At 41.6% G+C, this 16,897-nt stretch overlaps 1 protein-coding gene across 2 annotated transcripts in view; it reads left to right on the forward strand.

Moving 5' to 3' along the window:
* The first annotated feature begins 356 nt into the window (after positions 1 to 356).
* The window catches only part of ZNF407 (zinc finger protein 407), a 499,483-nt gene continuing 482,942 nt past the window's right edge, over positions 357 to 16,897 (forward strand). For both annotated transcript variants that reach the window (XM_075826495.1, XM_075826496.1), the window contains exon 1: positions 357 to 439. The gene's annotated coding sequence lies outside the window, so the exon portion shown is untranslated. The remainder of the gene's footprint in view (positions 440 to 16,897) is intronic.

Raw genomic sequence — 16,897 nt, forward strand, 5'->3', positions numbered from 1 at the left:
TGTCCGGAAACATATGGCCAACATGGAGTATGAGAGCCTCTTTCTCTTATACTAGGGTGCTAAGATGTGATTAGTCAGGATTCCATTCCCTAGAAAACAGTATGGGTAATTCTCCTCCCATGGGAAGAAACCGGTGTCTCTAGAGCCACCTAACCCAACGCCAAACCGCTGAATAAGCGTGCAAGAACCAGGCACAAAACCTGAAACCCGCCGCGGCATACACACTGCACGTCTGCGGCCACACAGCTCAGCAGCTCACAAGCCCGGGGTTTTCCTTTTATCGAGCGCGCCCAAACAGAGTTGTCACATGACTGAGCTGTCCCGCCCCCTCGCGTTTCGCGTTTCACTGAAGCTGTGACGTAATCGCGCCCCGTGTCTACGGCAGGCCACTGGTGTCTAAGATCATCGTGGGCGAACGCACAACATTTTCACAGAACCGGTGAGTGTGTTTTGTCGCCGGGGCTTGGACCTGCCACCAAATGGTGGGGTGTAACCGGGCTGCTATTGTTGCCATTATGATGGCTTTAGTAGCGGAGATTGTTTTGCATTCACTTTGTGTAGGACCGCTGCTTGCTGAGGGCTTTTTGGGCCTCTACGCCGCCGTCGTTTTGTCCTGTACGGCTGCCGATGGTGTGTAACTTCTGATTGGCCAAAGTGATGATCCTTATTCACGCCCATTTACCGTCACCTTAGTCTTGTGTGGCACCGGGACCCTGGCTGTGCCCACCTGACGTCACACCTGTCACTTATAAACCTACGTGTTATGTTATCAAGCCGTGCTCTTTATTTACAATCAGCGTCCGGCCAGCAAAATAACACGCAGGAACTAATAGCTGTGGTGATATACGTATATAAACGGCTGCGTGTCCGCCTGGACGTGTATGACGGCGCACAATGAGCCTGTGGAGATAGTTGTATGTGTGTTAGTATGGAAGTCTATGTGTATCATGATTTATTTCTGTCTGCTGACATATTGCTTATAAAATAGACATTCACCAAATATATAAATAACATTTCACCAAATGTTTTTATTTTGAAAGATGTTCCTGTATCTGATAAAGATTTTAGCATTATTAAAGTGCTGTTCCCATCTTATAGCGCTAGGAAATGCCGTCACTCTATGATCGGTGTGGGTCCGACCTCTGGGACATCCACTGATCTCGAGAATGTAGCTCTGATCTAGCGCTGCGCCCCCTTCACTGAGTTTTTCGTGCACGGTGACGCCCTGACCACTCGCTGTTCAGAGAACTGCAACACCGCCCCACCCCTCCCGCTGGGAGCACTGCAGTGTAGGGAAGACGAATAAGGGAACACCGCGCAAAATCCGTGCTGCTGCCCCTTTGTTTTCAGGATCGGTGTTAGTCTCCGATGTCCGACCTCCACCGATCATGAAGTGATGGCATATCCTAGCGATATTCCTTCCCTTTATAAGATAGGAAACATTTCTTTAAAGGCTATATACACCTTTGAAAAGTTTTTGTTTTAAAATAAAATTGCTCATCAGTGTGATTGGTGCAACTATGTAATTACAACTTTTCTTGTTTTAAAGATTGCGTTTTGAGATACAGCTGCTTTGTATCCTGTATACAGAACAGCTGTATCTTGTGCTGAGACCTGAATCCGTCATGTCAGCGGCACTGACGGGTTCAGTGACAGCGGGTCTCGAGCTGTTACCGATCACATCTAAATTCATAATTTAGATAGCGATCATTCATGTCAGAGGCACGCAGGACCTGCTGTCACTGAACCCGTCAGTCCCGCTGATCTAACGGATGCAGGTCTCAGCACAAGATACAGCTGCTCTGTATACAGGATACAAAGCAACTGTATCTCAAAATGTAAAAATATTTTTTAATAAAATGTAACTACAAAGTTGTACCAAACACACTGATATACATTTTTAGTTTTAAAAAAAATAAAAAAAGACAGGTTTTCAAAGGTGTATATAACCTTCAAACCCTTTTTCGTTTTTCACTCCCCACCTTCCAACATAGCTTTTTTATTTATCAATCGATGGAGTGGTGTCAGGGCTTATTTTTTTGCTTGAGTCGTAGTTTCTATTGGCACTATTTCATGTACTATATAATGTACTGGCAAACTGAAACATTTTTTCTTTGTGGTGTGTAATTGGAAAAAACGGATTCCTTCATTTTTTATGGTGCTTCGTTTTTGCGTCTTTCACCGTGCGATTAAAAACGTCAAATCATCTTTATTCTGCTGTTCAATACTATTACGGTGATACCAAATTTATATATTTTATTACTTTTACAAAGAAATTACTATTTGTTTAACTAAAAATGTTTTATTTCACCGCATTCTGAAAGCCATAACTTTTTTTTATTTTTTCGTTGGGGGCTTATTTTTTGTGGGCTGAGCTGTAGTTTTATTGGTGACCATTTTTGTTATATACGATTTTTCTAAATTAAATTGTTATTAGCGCTAAGGTAACCAAAAAGCAGCGTTTCTGGCGTTTTACATTATTTGTTTACGGCATTCACCGTGCAAGTTAAATAATGTTATGTGGTAATAGTTCAGACTTTTACGGGCGCAGCGATACAAATTTTGTTAATTTTTTTTAACTTTACTTTAGATGGAAAAGAAGGGTTTTCTGAACTTAATATTTTACATTTTTTTGTACTGTACTAAAAACTTTAACACTTTCATGACCAAGGGTCATTGAAGCCCCTCTGTCCAGGTCAAATTTTCAAGTTCTGATATTCACTTCTTTAAACGATATATATCTTTGCAACCACTTTGAATATTACAACTATTTTTACTTTGTTTTTGATTTTTACAAGACGTATGAGGCTTTCATTTTCTAGATTAGTTTAATTAATTCCATGTTTTACATTTTTATTATGAGAAGACAAATCACAAAAAATGTGAAAAAGAGATTTTTTTTGTAATCTTTTATATATATTTTTAGTTGTGTGTGTGTGTGTATATGTATGTGTATATATATATATATATATATATATATATATATATATAATGACTGTACTGCTCTATAACAAGCGGAGAGTGAAGAGGACTATAAGGCTATATTCACACGATGTGGAAAAAAAGGACACTTAACTGATCAAGTGTCGGTTTTTCATGGCTGTTTTGCATCAATGTGTCTTAGAATTTTAATCTATTTCCTGGCTGTCTGACCATTTTTCACTGCTATTTGCCATCCGTTTTTCATGGACGTTAAAAAAATGGATGAATTTTATTTGTTAATTTTTTTTTGTCCCAGCCACCTGAAAACACCACAGTGCCCATGTACATAAATAATGCCACAGTTACCACTGTAGATAGTGCCCCACATAGTGCCCAGGTAGATAGCGCCAGTGTCCCCTGTAGGTAGTGCCCATGTAATGCCACAGTGGCCATGTAGACAGCGCCATCCCCCCATGCAGACTGCTGCGCCATCCCCCCCATGCAGACTGCTGCGCCATCCCCCCCCATGCAGACTGCTGTGCCATCCCCCCCATGCAGACTGCTGTGCCATCCCCCCCATGCAGACTGCTGCGCCATCCCCCCATGCAGACTGCTGCGCCATCCCCCCATGCAGACTGCTGCGCCATCCCCCCATGCAGACTGCTGCGCCATCCCCCCATGCAGACTGCTGCGCCATCCCCCCATGCAGACTGCTGCGCCATCCCCCCCATGCAGACTGCTGCGCCATCCCCCCCATGCAGACTGCTGCGCCATCCCCCCCATTCAGACTGCTGCGCCATCCCCCCTTGCAGACTGCTGCGCCATCCCCCCATGCAGACTGCTGCGCCATCCCCGCCTGCAGACTGCTGCGCCACCCCGCCTGCAGAAAGCAGCACCACTACCCCCCCTAAATTGCACCCCCTTCCTGTAAATAGCACCATTGTAGCTCCAGGTTATTCCAGGCTGGAAGCTATGTCCGGTCATTCTCCCGTCACTTGTGTGAAGGAACTACGGGAGTGAGATCACGCTGTGCTGTGGATTAAGCTGGGCATGACTGAAGAGTAGTGTATGATGTTGATTGTTCGGCGTCATACACTTCTCTTTACTACGCCCACTTGGGCATTAAGGACAAATTTGCATAACACTTAACCCCTTTAGTACACAGCCTGTTTTGGCCTTGTGGACACAGATGATTTTTTCAAATCTGACATATGTCACTTTATGTGGTAATAACTCCGGAATGCTTTTACCTATCAAAGCTATTCTGAGATTGTTTTCTCGTGACATATTGTACTTTATGTTAGTGAAAAAATTTGGAAGATAAATTCAATATTTATTTGTGAAAAACGTCAAATTTTAGTAAAAATTACAATTTTTCAAAATTTAAATGTGTTTGCTTGTAAAACAGATACTAATATCACACAAAATAGTTACTTGTTAACATTTCCCATATGTCTACTTTATGTTTGCATCATTTTTTTTCACATACTTTTATTTTTCTAGGACGTTACAAGGCTTAGAACTTTAGCAGCAATTTCTCATATATTCAAGAAAATGTCAATAGGCCATTTTTTCAGGGACCAGTTCAGTTCTGAAGTGGCTTTGAGGGCCTTCTATATTATAAAGTCCCCATAAATCACCCCATTTTGAAAACTGCACCCCTCAAGGTATTCAAAACCACATTCAGAAAGTATTTTAACCCTTTAGGCGTTTCACAGGAATTAAGGCAAAGTAGAGGTGAAATTTACACATTTCATTTTTTTTGCCGAAATTCATTTGTAATAAAAAAAAATAAAATCTGTAACACAGAAGGTTTTACCAGGGAAACGCAACTCAATATTTATTGCCCAGATGCTGCAGATTTTAGAAATATCCAACATGTGGCCCTAGTGTCCTAATGAACTGAAACACAGGTCTCGGAAGCAAAGGAGCACCCAGTGGATTTTTGGGCCTCCTTTTTTTAGGAATATATTTTAGGCACCATGTCAGGTTTGTAGAGGTCTTGTGGTACCAAAACAGTCGAAACCCCCCAAAAGTGACCCCATTTTGGAAACTACACCCCTCAAGGCATTTTTCTAGGGTTTATAGTTAGCATTTTGACCCCACAGTTTTTTTGCAGAATTTAGTGGAATTAGTCTGTGAAGATGAAAATCACCTATTTTTCTGTGGAAACATAGAATTTTTTCGTTTTTACAAGGAATAAAGGAGAAAAAGCATCCCAACATTTGTAAAGCAATTTCTCCCGATTACCCCCATATGTGGTCGTAAACTGATGTTTGGACCCACAGCAGGGCTCAGGAGGGAAGGAGCGCCTTTTGGATTTTGGAGCGCAGATTTTGCTGGATTGGTTTTCAGTGCCATGTCGGGTTTGCAACGCCCCGGAGGGACCAAAACAGTGGAAACCCCCCACAAAAGTGACCCTATTTTGGAAACTACACCCCTCAAGGAATTTTTCTAAGGGTATAAGTGAGCATTTTGACCCCACAGGATCTTTTTTAGAACTAAGGTCACCAAAAAACAACGATTTTGCCGCTTTAAATTCTTTATTTCTTACAGCGCTCACCGTGCGCAATAAATTCCATTTTACTTTATTCTGCGGGTCGGTACGATTACGGTGATACCATATCTGTATAGTTTTTTTTTTACGTTTTTCAGCGTTTGCACAATAAAATTACGTTTCTATAAAATAATTTATTTTCTGAGACACGCTATTCTGAGCCGTAACTTTTTTATTTTTTCGTCAAAAAAGCTGTGAGAGATCTTGTTTTTTGCGGGACGGGTTGTAGTTTTTATTGGTACTATTTTGGGGTAAATGCAACTTTTTGATCACTTTTTATTCTATATCTTGGGAGGGATGGTGACAAAAAAATAGCAATGTTGACATAGTTTCCCGTTTATTTTGTTTGCGGCGTTCACCGTGCGGAAAATATATTAACATTATAGTTTCATAGTTTGGGTCGTTACGAACACGGTGATACCAAATATGTGTACTTTTTTTTTTAACGATTTAATTTTTTCCCCATAATAAATGACTTATTATAGGAAAACAAAAACGTATTTTTACACTTTTATAAAACATTTTTATTAACTTTTTTTTTTACTTTTTACACTTTATTTTTTTGACCTGCAGCTCTGATCGCTGCTAGAGTACATTACACTACCTAGGTAGTGTAATGTATTCCAACTGTCAGTGTGACGTCACGGTCACTCTGACGGCTGGTCCTCATAGACTTCCATACATGGCAGACCCGGAGGCCGTTTCCTGGCCTCCGGATGCCATCACAAGCATCAGCAGCCCCCCACGATTGCATGGGGGCTGCTGATGTGCTACAAACCCCCTACATGCGGAGATCGCAATCGAGCCCCGCATGTAACGGGTAAATTGCCAAAATCAGCGGCGATGAGCCGCTGATCGGCAACACTGGAGTGTCAGCTGTTGGGGACAGCTGATCTCCAAGTTCCCGATACACACCTTGTCGCCGACAGTGTGCATCGGGAACGACAGTGACTTCCTGTCACTCTGACAGGAAGCCTATCAGGACCAGCCGAAGGTTGGTCCTGATGGGCTTCCGTCCGTGGCAGACACGGAAGCCATTGTTTGGCTTCCGTTTGCCATACGAACTATCGGCAAACCCCGCGATTTCGGACCGGGGTCTGCCGATATGTTAGAAACCCCCAAAATTCAGCGATTGCAACCGATCGCCGAATTGAAGGGGTTAATTCGCCGAAATCAGCGGCAAAGGACCGCTGGTCGGCGAGAGTGGAGTGTCAGCTGTCGGCGACAGCTGACCTCCCGGTTCCCGGTGCACACTGTCGCCGACAGTGTGCACCGGGAAAAACTCAGTAACTGTACGTCGTCGTGCGGGAAGTAACCTCCCGCAACGACGTACAGTTACTTCCTCGTGCGGATAGGGGTTAAAATGCTCATAACTTTGTAAAAAATAAAAGTTTAAAAAAAAAAAAACAACACATCACTTATCTACATTAAAGCGCCTATTAGATTAGGTAGAAGATAGGGCAGTTATAAACTGGTGACAGAGCCTCTTTAAAATGGCATTATCCATTTTACCCATGGAGCATAATCAAAGATTTGTAATTTCCTGTTCATATTGAACAGTGTGTATGTGACCCAATGAGTCCTCTGAGCTTTAAGATAATGAAGCAAAACAAATGATATCCGTATAAAAAAGTTATGTATCGTACACATAATCACCGGTTTTGTAATCACAATTGACATATCTTCCATTTTACAAGGTGTTATACATAGTTGATTTTTCATTATTTGCAATAAAACCATTATTGCCTTATTAATTCATTATGTGTAATCAGATCTAATTTAGTTGATACATTTCCCTTTATTCTTATTGGTTTACATTGTATGTTGATAAATGGTAATACAATATTTATTTTCCTCCATATTCGAATTTTGAAATATAAATTTGCTGCCAAGTCGGCTTTAAAATGATCATGCAAAACATATATATCCTAAACTCCTGACTGCCCACTACGCCATAAGAACCCCTAATGTGCGTGGAGAGAAGGAATATATATATATACAGCGGATATAAAAAGTCTACACATCCCTGTTAAAATGCCAGGTTTTTGTCCTGTTACAAGAGTGGAAAAATAAAAATAAAGCACAAAAATAATGTGGTTGCATAAATATGCACACCCTTAAACTAATACTTTGTTGAATTACCCTTTCACTTTATGATCGCATTCAGTCTTTTTGGGTAGAAGTCTATCAGCATGTGCCAGTCGACTGAACTAATGGTTGGGTCAAGAACAACGGAACCCTGTCACAACGGTGACAAACGGAAACCTTTATCAACCTTTCTGTCACCATTGAGAACAATGGTGAGGGAAACGGAAGCTGAGGTTTTAGTTTGCCTTTCCGTTGAAGGGTTACCCGACGGAAACCACCGATGGAACCCCTCAACGGAAGGTCAACGTTGATGTGAACACATCCTAACAAGTATGGTAGGCTTAGATACAGGGCCCATGTGCATGTGTAATACTGTTTGTTGGACCCTGTATCTAAGCCTACCACAAGGTAGGCTTAGATACAGGGTCCAGCAGACAGTAATCTTATACAGTATGGCTTAAAGGGAATGTGTCGCTAGAAATTATTATTTTTTTTTAAGTTAAACAGTATATACATGATTACACATTGTACTAATTTTTGTAATTTTTTGACAAGTCAGGAAATATTATAAATTAGATTCTAATTTATAACATTTCCATGGGCTGGTCACTAGAGGGAGCAATTCCCCAAATTGCAGCATTGGCATGTGGTAAAGCAACCACATTGCTTTATGCTGCAACATTTGAGAAGACACACTCGCTCTAGTGTGCTCAAACAATCCCCCTCCTTTATCCTGGCTAGTGCCAGGAGAAAGGAGGGGGTTGAATGTTCAAACCTCCTACACTGTGTGCCGCCATTCTTTGAGCGAATTCACAGTGTAGTAGGCTAGCATACAGTGGTAATCACACAGTAAAACACGAACATACACAAACATAACTTACCTGCTCCTGCCGCCTCCGCTCCTAGTCCTTGCTTCTGAACATATGTCTGGAAGCCGCGACTGGAAGCAGTCATCTTTCTGTCCGGCCGAGGCTTCCAGTCCACATGAACATGACGCCGGATGTCGCTCGGCCGAAGACCTTCCTTTCGTTCCCACACAGACGGCGTACACTATAGTGAATGGAACGGCTCCCGTTCGCATTCTCTACCGTGTTTCCCCGAAAGTAAGACAGTGTCTTACTTTCTTTTTATCCCCAAAAGCCCGACTATGTCTTACTTTCGGGGTATGTCTTATATTGTAAAAAAATTGTCGAATTTTTTTTTTTTTTTTTTTCACAAACTTTATTTAACTGTTTTACATTTTTTTTTTTTAGTCCCACCAGGGGACTTCACTATGCGATGTGCCGATCGCATATATAATGCTTTGGTATACTTAGTATACCGAAGCATTATTGCCTGTCAGTGTAAAACTGACAGGCAACCTATTAGGTCATGCCTCCGGCATCGCCTAACAGGCAGATGCTGAAGGCAGACCTGGGGGTCTTTGTTAGACCCCCGGCTGTCATGGAAACCCGACGGCGACCCGCGATTTGTTTGCGGGGGCGCCGATCGGGTGACAGAGGGAGCTCCCCCCTCTGTCAAACACATTAAATGCCGCTGTCACTATTGACAGCGGTATTTAATGGGTTAAACTGCCGGAATCGGCGCGCGCTTCGATTCCGGCAGTTGCAGCAGGAGCAAGTGCAGGGGACGGCGCGGTGACATATGGAGAGGGGGCGGCGCGGAAGTGGGCAGGAGGCGGCAATACCCCCGTGTTTCCCCGAAAGTAAGACATATGTCTTACTTTCGGGGTACGGCTTATATTAGCCGACCCCCCTGAAACCCCCGATACGTCTTACAATCGGGGGTGTCTTACTATCGGGGAAACACGGTATGGGGATGTATGTGCCGTATTCCATCTCTGTATGTGTCGTTAATCGACACATACAGAGATGAAAAAAAAAATGGCAGCCCCCATAGAGAAGTAAAAGAAAGAAAAAAAAGTACAACACAAAAACACAAATAAATAAAATGTATTTTAATAACACACTAAAAGCAAATTTATATAAAAATTATTTTTTTCGCTACACCTGTCCTTTAACCCCTTCAGGACTGAGCCTGTTTTGGCCTTCAGGACGAAGCCGATTTTTCAAATCTGACGTGTCCCTTTATGTGGTAATAACCCCGGAATGATTTTGCCTATCCAAGTGATTCTGAGATTGTTTTCTTGTGACATATTGTACTTTATGTTAGGGGAAAAATTTGGTCGATAAATTCAATATTTATTTGTAAAAAACACCAAGATTTAGAGAAAATTAGCAAAAATTTTCATTTTTCTAAATTTAAATGTATCTACTTGTAAAACAGATAGTAATACCACACAAAATACTTACTAGATTATATTTCCCATAGGTCTACTTTGTTTGCATCGTTTTTTGAACATTCTTTTCTTTTTCTAGGATGTTACAAGGCTTAGAACTTTAGCAGCAATTTCTCATATTTTCAAGAAAATTTCAAAAGCCTATTTTTTCAGGGACCAGTTCAGTTCTGAAGTGGCTTTGAGGGTCCTATATATTAGAAAGTCCCCATAAATCACCCAATTTTGAAAACTGCACCCCTCAAAGTATTCAAAACAGCATTCAGAAAGTGTTTTAACCCTTTAGGCGTTTCACAGGAATTAAAGCAAAGTAGAGGTGAAATTTACAAATTTCATTTTTTATTTTTCGAAAATTCATTTGTAATACATTTTTTCTGTACCACAGAAGGTTTTACCCAAGAAATGCAACTCAATATTTATTGCCCAGATTCTGCAGTTTTTAGAAATAGCCCACATATCGTCCTAGTGCGGTAATGGACTGAAACACAGGCCTCAGAAGCAAAGGAGCACCTAGTGGATTTTGGGGCCTCCTTTTTTTAGAATATATTTTAGGCACCATGTCAGGTTTGAATAGGTCTTGTGGTACCAAAACAGTAAAGACCCCCCAAAAGTGACCCCATTTTGGAAACTATACCCCTCAAGGAATTTATCTATGGGTATAGTTAGCATTTTGAGGCCACAGTTTTTTTGCTAAATTTATTTGAATTAGTTTGTGAAGATGAAAATCTACTTTTTTTGTGAAAAAACTTAGAGAAATTTTAAATTTTTACAAGAAATAAAGGGGAAAAAACACCCCAACATATGTAAAGCAATTTCTTCCGATTATAGCAATACCCCATATATGGTAATAAACTGCTGTTTGGACCCACAGCAGGCCTCAGAAGATAAGGAGCACCATTTGGATTTCTGATTTTGCTGGAATAGTTTTCAGTGCCGTGCCGCGTTTGCAATGCACTGGAGGGATGGAAACCCCCCCCAATAGTGACCCCATTTTGGAAACTACACCCCTCAAGGAATTTTTCTAGGGCTAAAGCTAGCATTTTCACCCCACAGTTGTTTTGCTGAATTCATTGGAATTAGTCTGTAAAGGTAAAAATCTACTTTTTTTCTATAAGAACTTAGACCTTTTTAATTTTTACAAGGAATAAAGGAGAAAAAGCACCCCAATATTTGTAAAACAATTTCTCCTGATTATGTAAATACCCCATATGTGGTAATAAACTGCTGTTTGGACCCACACCGGGGCTTAGAAGGGAAGGAGCACTATTTGGCTTTTGGAGCTCAAATTTAGCTGGAATAGGTAATTTGGGTGTTATGTCGAATTTGCAAATCCCCCGAGAGACCAAAACAGTGGAAGCTTCCCAAAAGTAACCCCATTTGGGAAACAACACCATTTAAGGAATCTATCTAGGGGTATAGTGAGCATTTAGGCCCCACACGTCTTTTGCAGAATTTATTAGAATTAGGCCGTGAAAATTAATATCAACATTATTTCTACTAAAATGTTGAATTTTTTCAATTTCACAAAGGATAAAGGAGAAAATGCACCCCAACATTTGTAAAGCAATTTCTCCCGAGTACGGCTGTACCCCACATGTGGTCATAAATGTTTTTTTCATTAGAAAGTAATTAACCCTTTTCGAACTGATCCAAGCTTTGCTTTTTATTTTTCGTTTTTCCTCCCCGCTTTCCGAGGGCCACAACTTTTTTATTTTTCCGTCAATAGAGTGGTGTGAGGGCTTATTTTTCGCGGGACGAGCTGTTGTTTTTATTGGTACTATTTTTTTCTACATAAGATTTTTTGAGCACTTTTTATTACATTTTTTTTGTAGAGCGAAGGTGACCAAAAAACTGTGATTTTGCAGTTTAAAATTCTTTATTTTTCACGGCTTTCACCGTGCGAGTTTAATAATGGTATATTGTAATAGCTTGGACTTTTACGGACGCAGTGATACCAATTGTGTGTATTTTTTTTTTTTTTTTTTACATTACTTCAGAGAAAAAATGTGAAAAGGGTTTCTTTTTGGACTTTAAATATTTATTTAATTTTTCCACTAATAATAACTATTTACTTTTGTTTTTACATATTTTATTAGTCCCCCCTAGGAGACTTGAACCAGCGATCGTTAGATCACTGGTAGAATATACTGCAATACTCATGTATTGCAGTATATTGTAATTTTTACATGCTCCTGTAAAAGCGTGATCGCTATTTCTGTCCGTTAGTCCCGGGTGTCAGCTGACACCCGCAGCGTATGGCGCGGGCTCAGCGCGTGAGACGCTCCATATATCACCCCCCACACACCATGACATGCTATTAAGTCATGGTGTGCGAAGGGTTTAATGCGCAGCGGATGGTGCAGAGTGAAAATTACAATTTGCCATTTTAGTGCACTATATGTTGTGCCCAGTTTGTGCCACAAATACCTCATAAGATATTAACCGGGTTCTCCCGGGTATGGCGATGCCATATCGGTGGATGTAAACGGCTGTTTGGGCATGCTGTAGGGCTCAGAAGGGAGGGAGCGCCATTTGGCTTTTGGAGCACAGATTTAGCTTGGTAGTAGCTCTGGCGTTTTGCTGGTATTTCAGTTTATAATGTGGGGGCATATGTAAGCTGGGCAGAGTACATCAAGGCATAATAAGAGGGTATAATAATGGGGTAAATAAATAATCCGCAGATATGTGGCCAGTGTCGCACTTATAAATGGCGCCCGATCTTATTCGCTTTTGGAACGCTCTGCACATTTTGCATCGCTATAATCTGGGAGCCGGAACTTTTTTATTTTTTCACCACCGGAGCTGCATGAGGTCTTATTTGTTGCTGGACAATCTGTAATTTTCATTGGTACCATTTTGGGGTACATGCGATTTTGTTGATCACTTTTTTATTGGTCAAAAGTAAAAACACGCCCAGTTGTCAATTAAGAAAGTAATTAGCAAAAAGCTAAAATCGCTAATAACGTGGTAAAAATAGATTGTTTTTCTAAATAAAAAGCATTACTGTGACCTACATTATAGCGCCGATCTCCTTATGTAGGATATAGGGCACTTATAATGCTGGTGACAGAGTCTCTTTAAAGGGAATGTGTTGCCAGCAAAACATGTTTTTTTTTTTTTAGTTAAACAATTAGTGTGTAGGTGATTAGACATTGTTCTATTTTTTTTTTTTTTTTTTTTCACGAGTCAGAAAATATTATAAATTGGATTATAATTTATAATCTTTTCCATTGCTGGTCACTAGATGGAGCCATTCCCAAAATTGCAGCATTGCATGTGGTAAAGCAACCACATTGCTTTATGCTGCAAAATTGGGTAAAAATCCCTCGCTCTAGTGAGCTCTCAGAATCCCCCCCTCCTTTATCCTGGCTAGTGCCGGGAGAAACGAGGGGTTTGAACGGTCTAACCTCCTACACTGTGTGTCGACATTTTTTGAGCTAACACACAGTGTAGAAGGTTTACATACACTAGTAAACACACACTGAAACACAAACATACATAGAAATCCCTTACCTGCTCCAGTCGCCGCCGCTCCCTCCGGTCCATCCGCTCCGTCTGCTGCCGCTGCTCCATGTGCACAAGTCCGGAAGCCGCGACCGGAAGTAGTAATATTACTGTCCGGCCGGCGACTTCCGGTCCACAGGAAAATGGCGCCGGACGGCGCGCATATCAAATTGAACTGTGTGGGAGCGGCGCATGCGCCGTTCCCACACAGCGGCGTACATGATAGTGGATGGAACGGGCCCCGTTCGCAGTCCCTATGGGACTGGAGCTGCCGTATTCCATGTCTGTATGTGTCGTTAATCGACACATACAGAAATGGAAAAAAAAATGGCATAGGGAAGAAAAAGTGTAAAAATAAAAAAAAGTAACACACAAATTAATCCAAACGATTTTAATAAAGCACTAACATCTTTAACATATTAAAAATTTTAATAATTTTGTGGTGACACTGTTCCTTTAAGCAAGAGAATGTTGAAGTGAGAGCTGCAAATACTGTACTTGCAGCTCTCATTTTAAACTGTACGAAGAACAGGTTGGCAGCAGGAGATGTGCTTGGAGAGGAAGGGGGATCTGTGAGCTGTTATCCTCCTCTTGTCCCTTTTATAGATTTAGGATAGGGACACAAACCGCGTAAACACTGCAGATTTTCCACAACGTATTTCATTGCGGAAAAAACGCAGCGTATTACAGTAGCAGCAAAGTGAATGAGATTTAAACCAATCTCATCCACATACTGCAGAAAAAATCTTCATAAATTGACCTGCGGTGCGTTTTTTTTTATCCGCAGCATTTCAATTTATGCAGGGAAATCACTGCTGTTGCGGGTCCTCCCTATTGGAGGTAAAACCTGCAGCAAATAGGTATTTTTTTCCTCCCGTAAATACGGGTCCTTTGTCACACGTATTCGACCTGTATTCCACCAGTATTTACGGACCCGTCCCCTGTAAATACGGGTCCGGTGTCACAAGTATTCCACCCGTATTTACGGACCCGTTTTCTCTGCCCTAATCGGCAGCCCCTTCTCTCTATCAGTGCTGGAAAGAGAGAAGGGGTAGCCCTTTCGGGCAGAGTTTCCTCAGCGATTGTAAGTAAAAGAAGTTCATACGTATGGCTGTCTTGGTGACGGCGTCCCTCTTTTGACATCCAGTCCGACCTCCCTGGATAACGCGGCAGTCCATGTGACCGCTGCAGCCTGTGATTGGCTGCAGCGGTCACATGGGATGAAACGTCATCCCGGGAAGCCGGACTGGAGCGAGAAGCAGGTAAGTTAACTTATAATACTATTAACTCCAGCGGCAGTCACTGTCCCGGGTGCTGAAAGAGTTACTGCCGATCAGTTTACTCTTTAAGCACCCTGAACAGTGTCTATCCCCTGACGTCGCCTAGCAACGCTACCGTAATTACGGGTGCACACATGTAGCCACCCGTAATTACGGGAGCCCCATAGACTTCTATGGGTCTGCCCGTGCCGTTATTACGGCCTGAAATAGGACATGTTCCGTATTTTTCAACGGCACGGGCACCTTCCCGTAAGCATACGGGAAGATACCCGTGGCCAATAGAAGTCTATGGGCCAGTAATTACGGGCCATAATTACGGGCGTTTTTACGTTCGTGTGCATGAGGCCTGAATGTTAGTATTTTTACGGCAGAAATGCTCATGGTGCATTATTTATTTCAGTAATTCAATTCAGAAAGTGAAACTCCTATATTATATAGATTCATTACACACCGAGTGATCTATTTCCAGCATTTTTTTCTTTTAATGTTGATGATTATGGCTAACAGTTAATGAAAACCCAAAATTTAGTCTCTCAGAAAATAAGAATATTATACAAGCCCAATTTCAAAAATGACTTTTAATACCGAAATGTAGACCTACTGAAAAGTATGTACAGTATATGGCCTCAATAGTTGGTCGGGGCTCCTTTTACATGAAAAACTGCATCAATGCAGCGTGGCATGGAGGCGATCAGCCTGTGGCACTGCAGAGGTGTTATCAATGCGGCGTGGCATGGAGGCGATCAGCCTATGGCACTGCTGAGGTGTTATCAATGCGGCGTGGCATGGAGGCGATCAGCCTGTGGCACTGCTGAGGTGTTATGGAAGCCCAGGTTGCTTTGATAGCGCCCTTCAGCTCACCTGCATTGTTTGGTCTGGTGTCTCTCATCTTCCTCTTGACAATACCCCATAGATTCTCTATGGGGTTTAGGTCAGGCGAGTTTGAAGATACTGTGGTTATTACATCAGGTATTGGTACTTTTGGCAGTGTGGACAAGTGCCAAGTCCTGCTGGAAAATGAAATCAGCATGTCCATAAACCTTGTCAGCAGAGGGAAGCATGAAGTCCTCGAAAATGTCCTGGTAGACGGCTGCGCTGACTCTGGACTTGATATAACAGAAAAAGTCCAATCCGCTGCTATTTACAATACAGAGGCAGTCCACAAAAACAAAAAGCAAAACGTATATCGTGCACAATGTGTTTTTTTTATTTTTTATCATACAAGTCTTTGGACGATGTACGATATTGTTTGCCCATATATTGGCATGAGTGTAAACTTTTGTCAGAGGTAAATGTTAGGAAATACAGTGCTCTCGGTGTATAGTTCAGACGGAAGGCTAAAATAAGATGTGAGCAGAGTATAACCCTTGGCTGCCTCGAGACATAGTCCTATGCAACCGGAGGTGGATTACCATGCCTGACTCAGGTACTGCATTAGCTGTAACCTGCTGCCGCAGCAAAAATGTCTAAGGGACTCACACAGAGACAACAAATACCAGGCGGTGACACACCCGGACAACTGAGGCCAGACAGACACTGCTACGGCATTCTCGTAAAGTCTCACAGGGACATTGGGGTCAATAATAGGGTGATACAGAAAACCTTAAATTCTTGCCTCATAATGCCCTTTCTAGTCATGTGCACAACGCATTACTTATCCCTACTTTTGCTCCTGGAGTAGAGGATGGTGGGTAGATCATTTGTCTAAAACTCGACAAAAATTAGCTTGTGAACCAGAAACATTTGCCCCCTCCTGCATTAGGTTTACGCATGACAATAGGACAAAACTATAATTAGGGATTCACATTAAACTTCAGATTGTGTCCTTTAACAGCAGAATGAATTCTTTTTTGCTCCTTCCCTAAAGTGGACCACCTTGATTTGTACTGCCCGTGTTTTCATCCTAGACATATTTAATCAAATACTACATTGTGATTTGTATGCGGATAATGTTTAACTCCACTCATCATTTTCTTCTTCTACTTCAGTTGTTCACGATTTATCTCAGTCTTTCTCCATCTCTTGGATGAAATCCAACTGCTTAAGGCTTAATATTAGAAAATCTGAAATATTTTACTCTAATCTCCCTCTTTCATCAATTGTCATGTTTCCAACCTGTTGTCACTGCTGTTACATCTGTCAATGGTATCCTTTTCTTCTGTGTTTCACAAGAGGCTGATCATTTTATTCATTTGAGATGTATGTAGAGACGCAATAAAGCCAACAATTATTAACCCACGCTTTTGCTTT

Source organism: Rhinoderma darwinii, chromosome 5 (assembly GCF_050947455.1).
Source record: "Rhinoderma darwinii isolate aRhiDar2 chromosome 5, aRhiDar2.hap1, whole genome shotgun sequence".
NCBI lineage: Eukaryota > Metazoa > Chordata > Amphibia > Anura > Rhinodermatidae > Rhinoderma > Rhinoderma darwinii.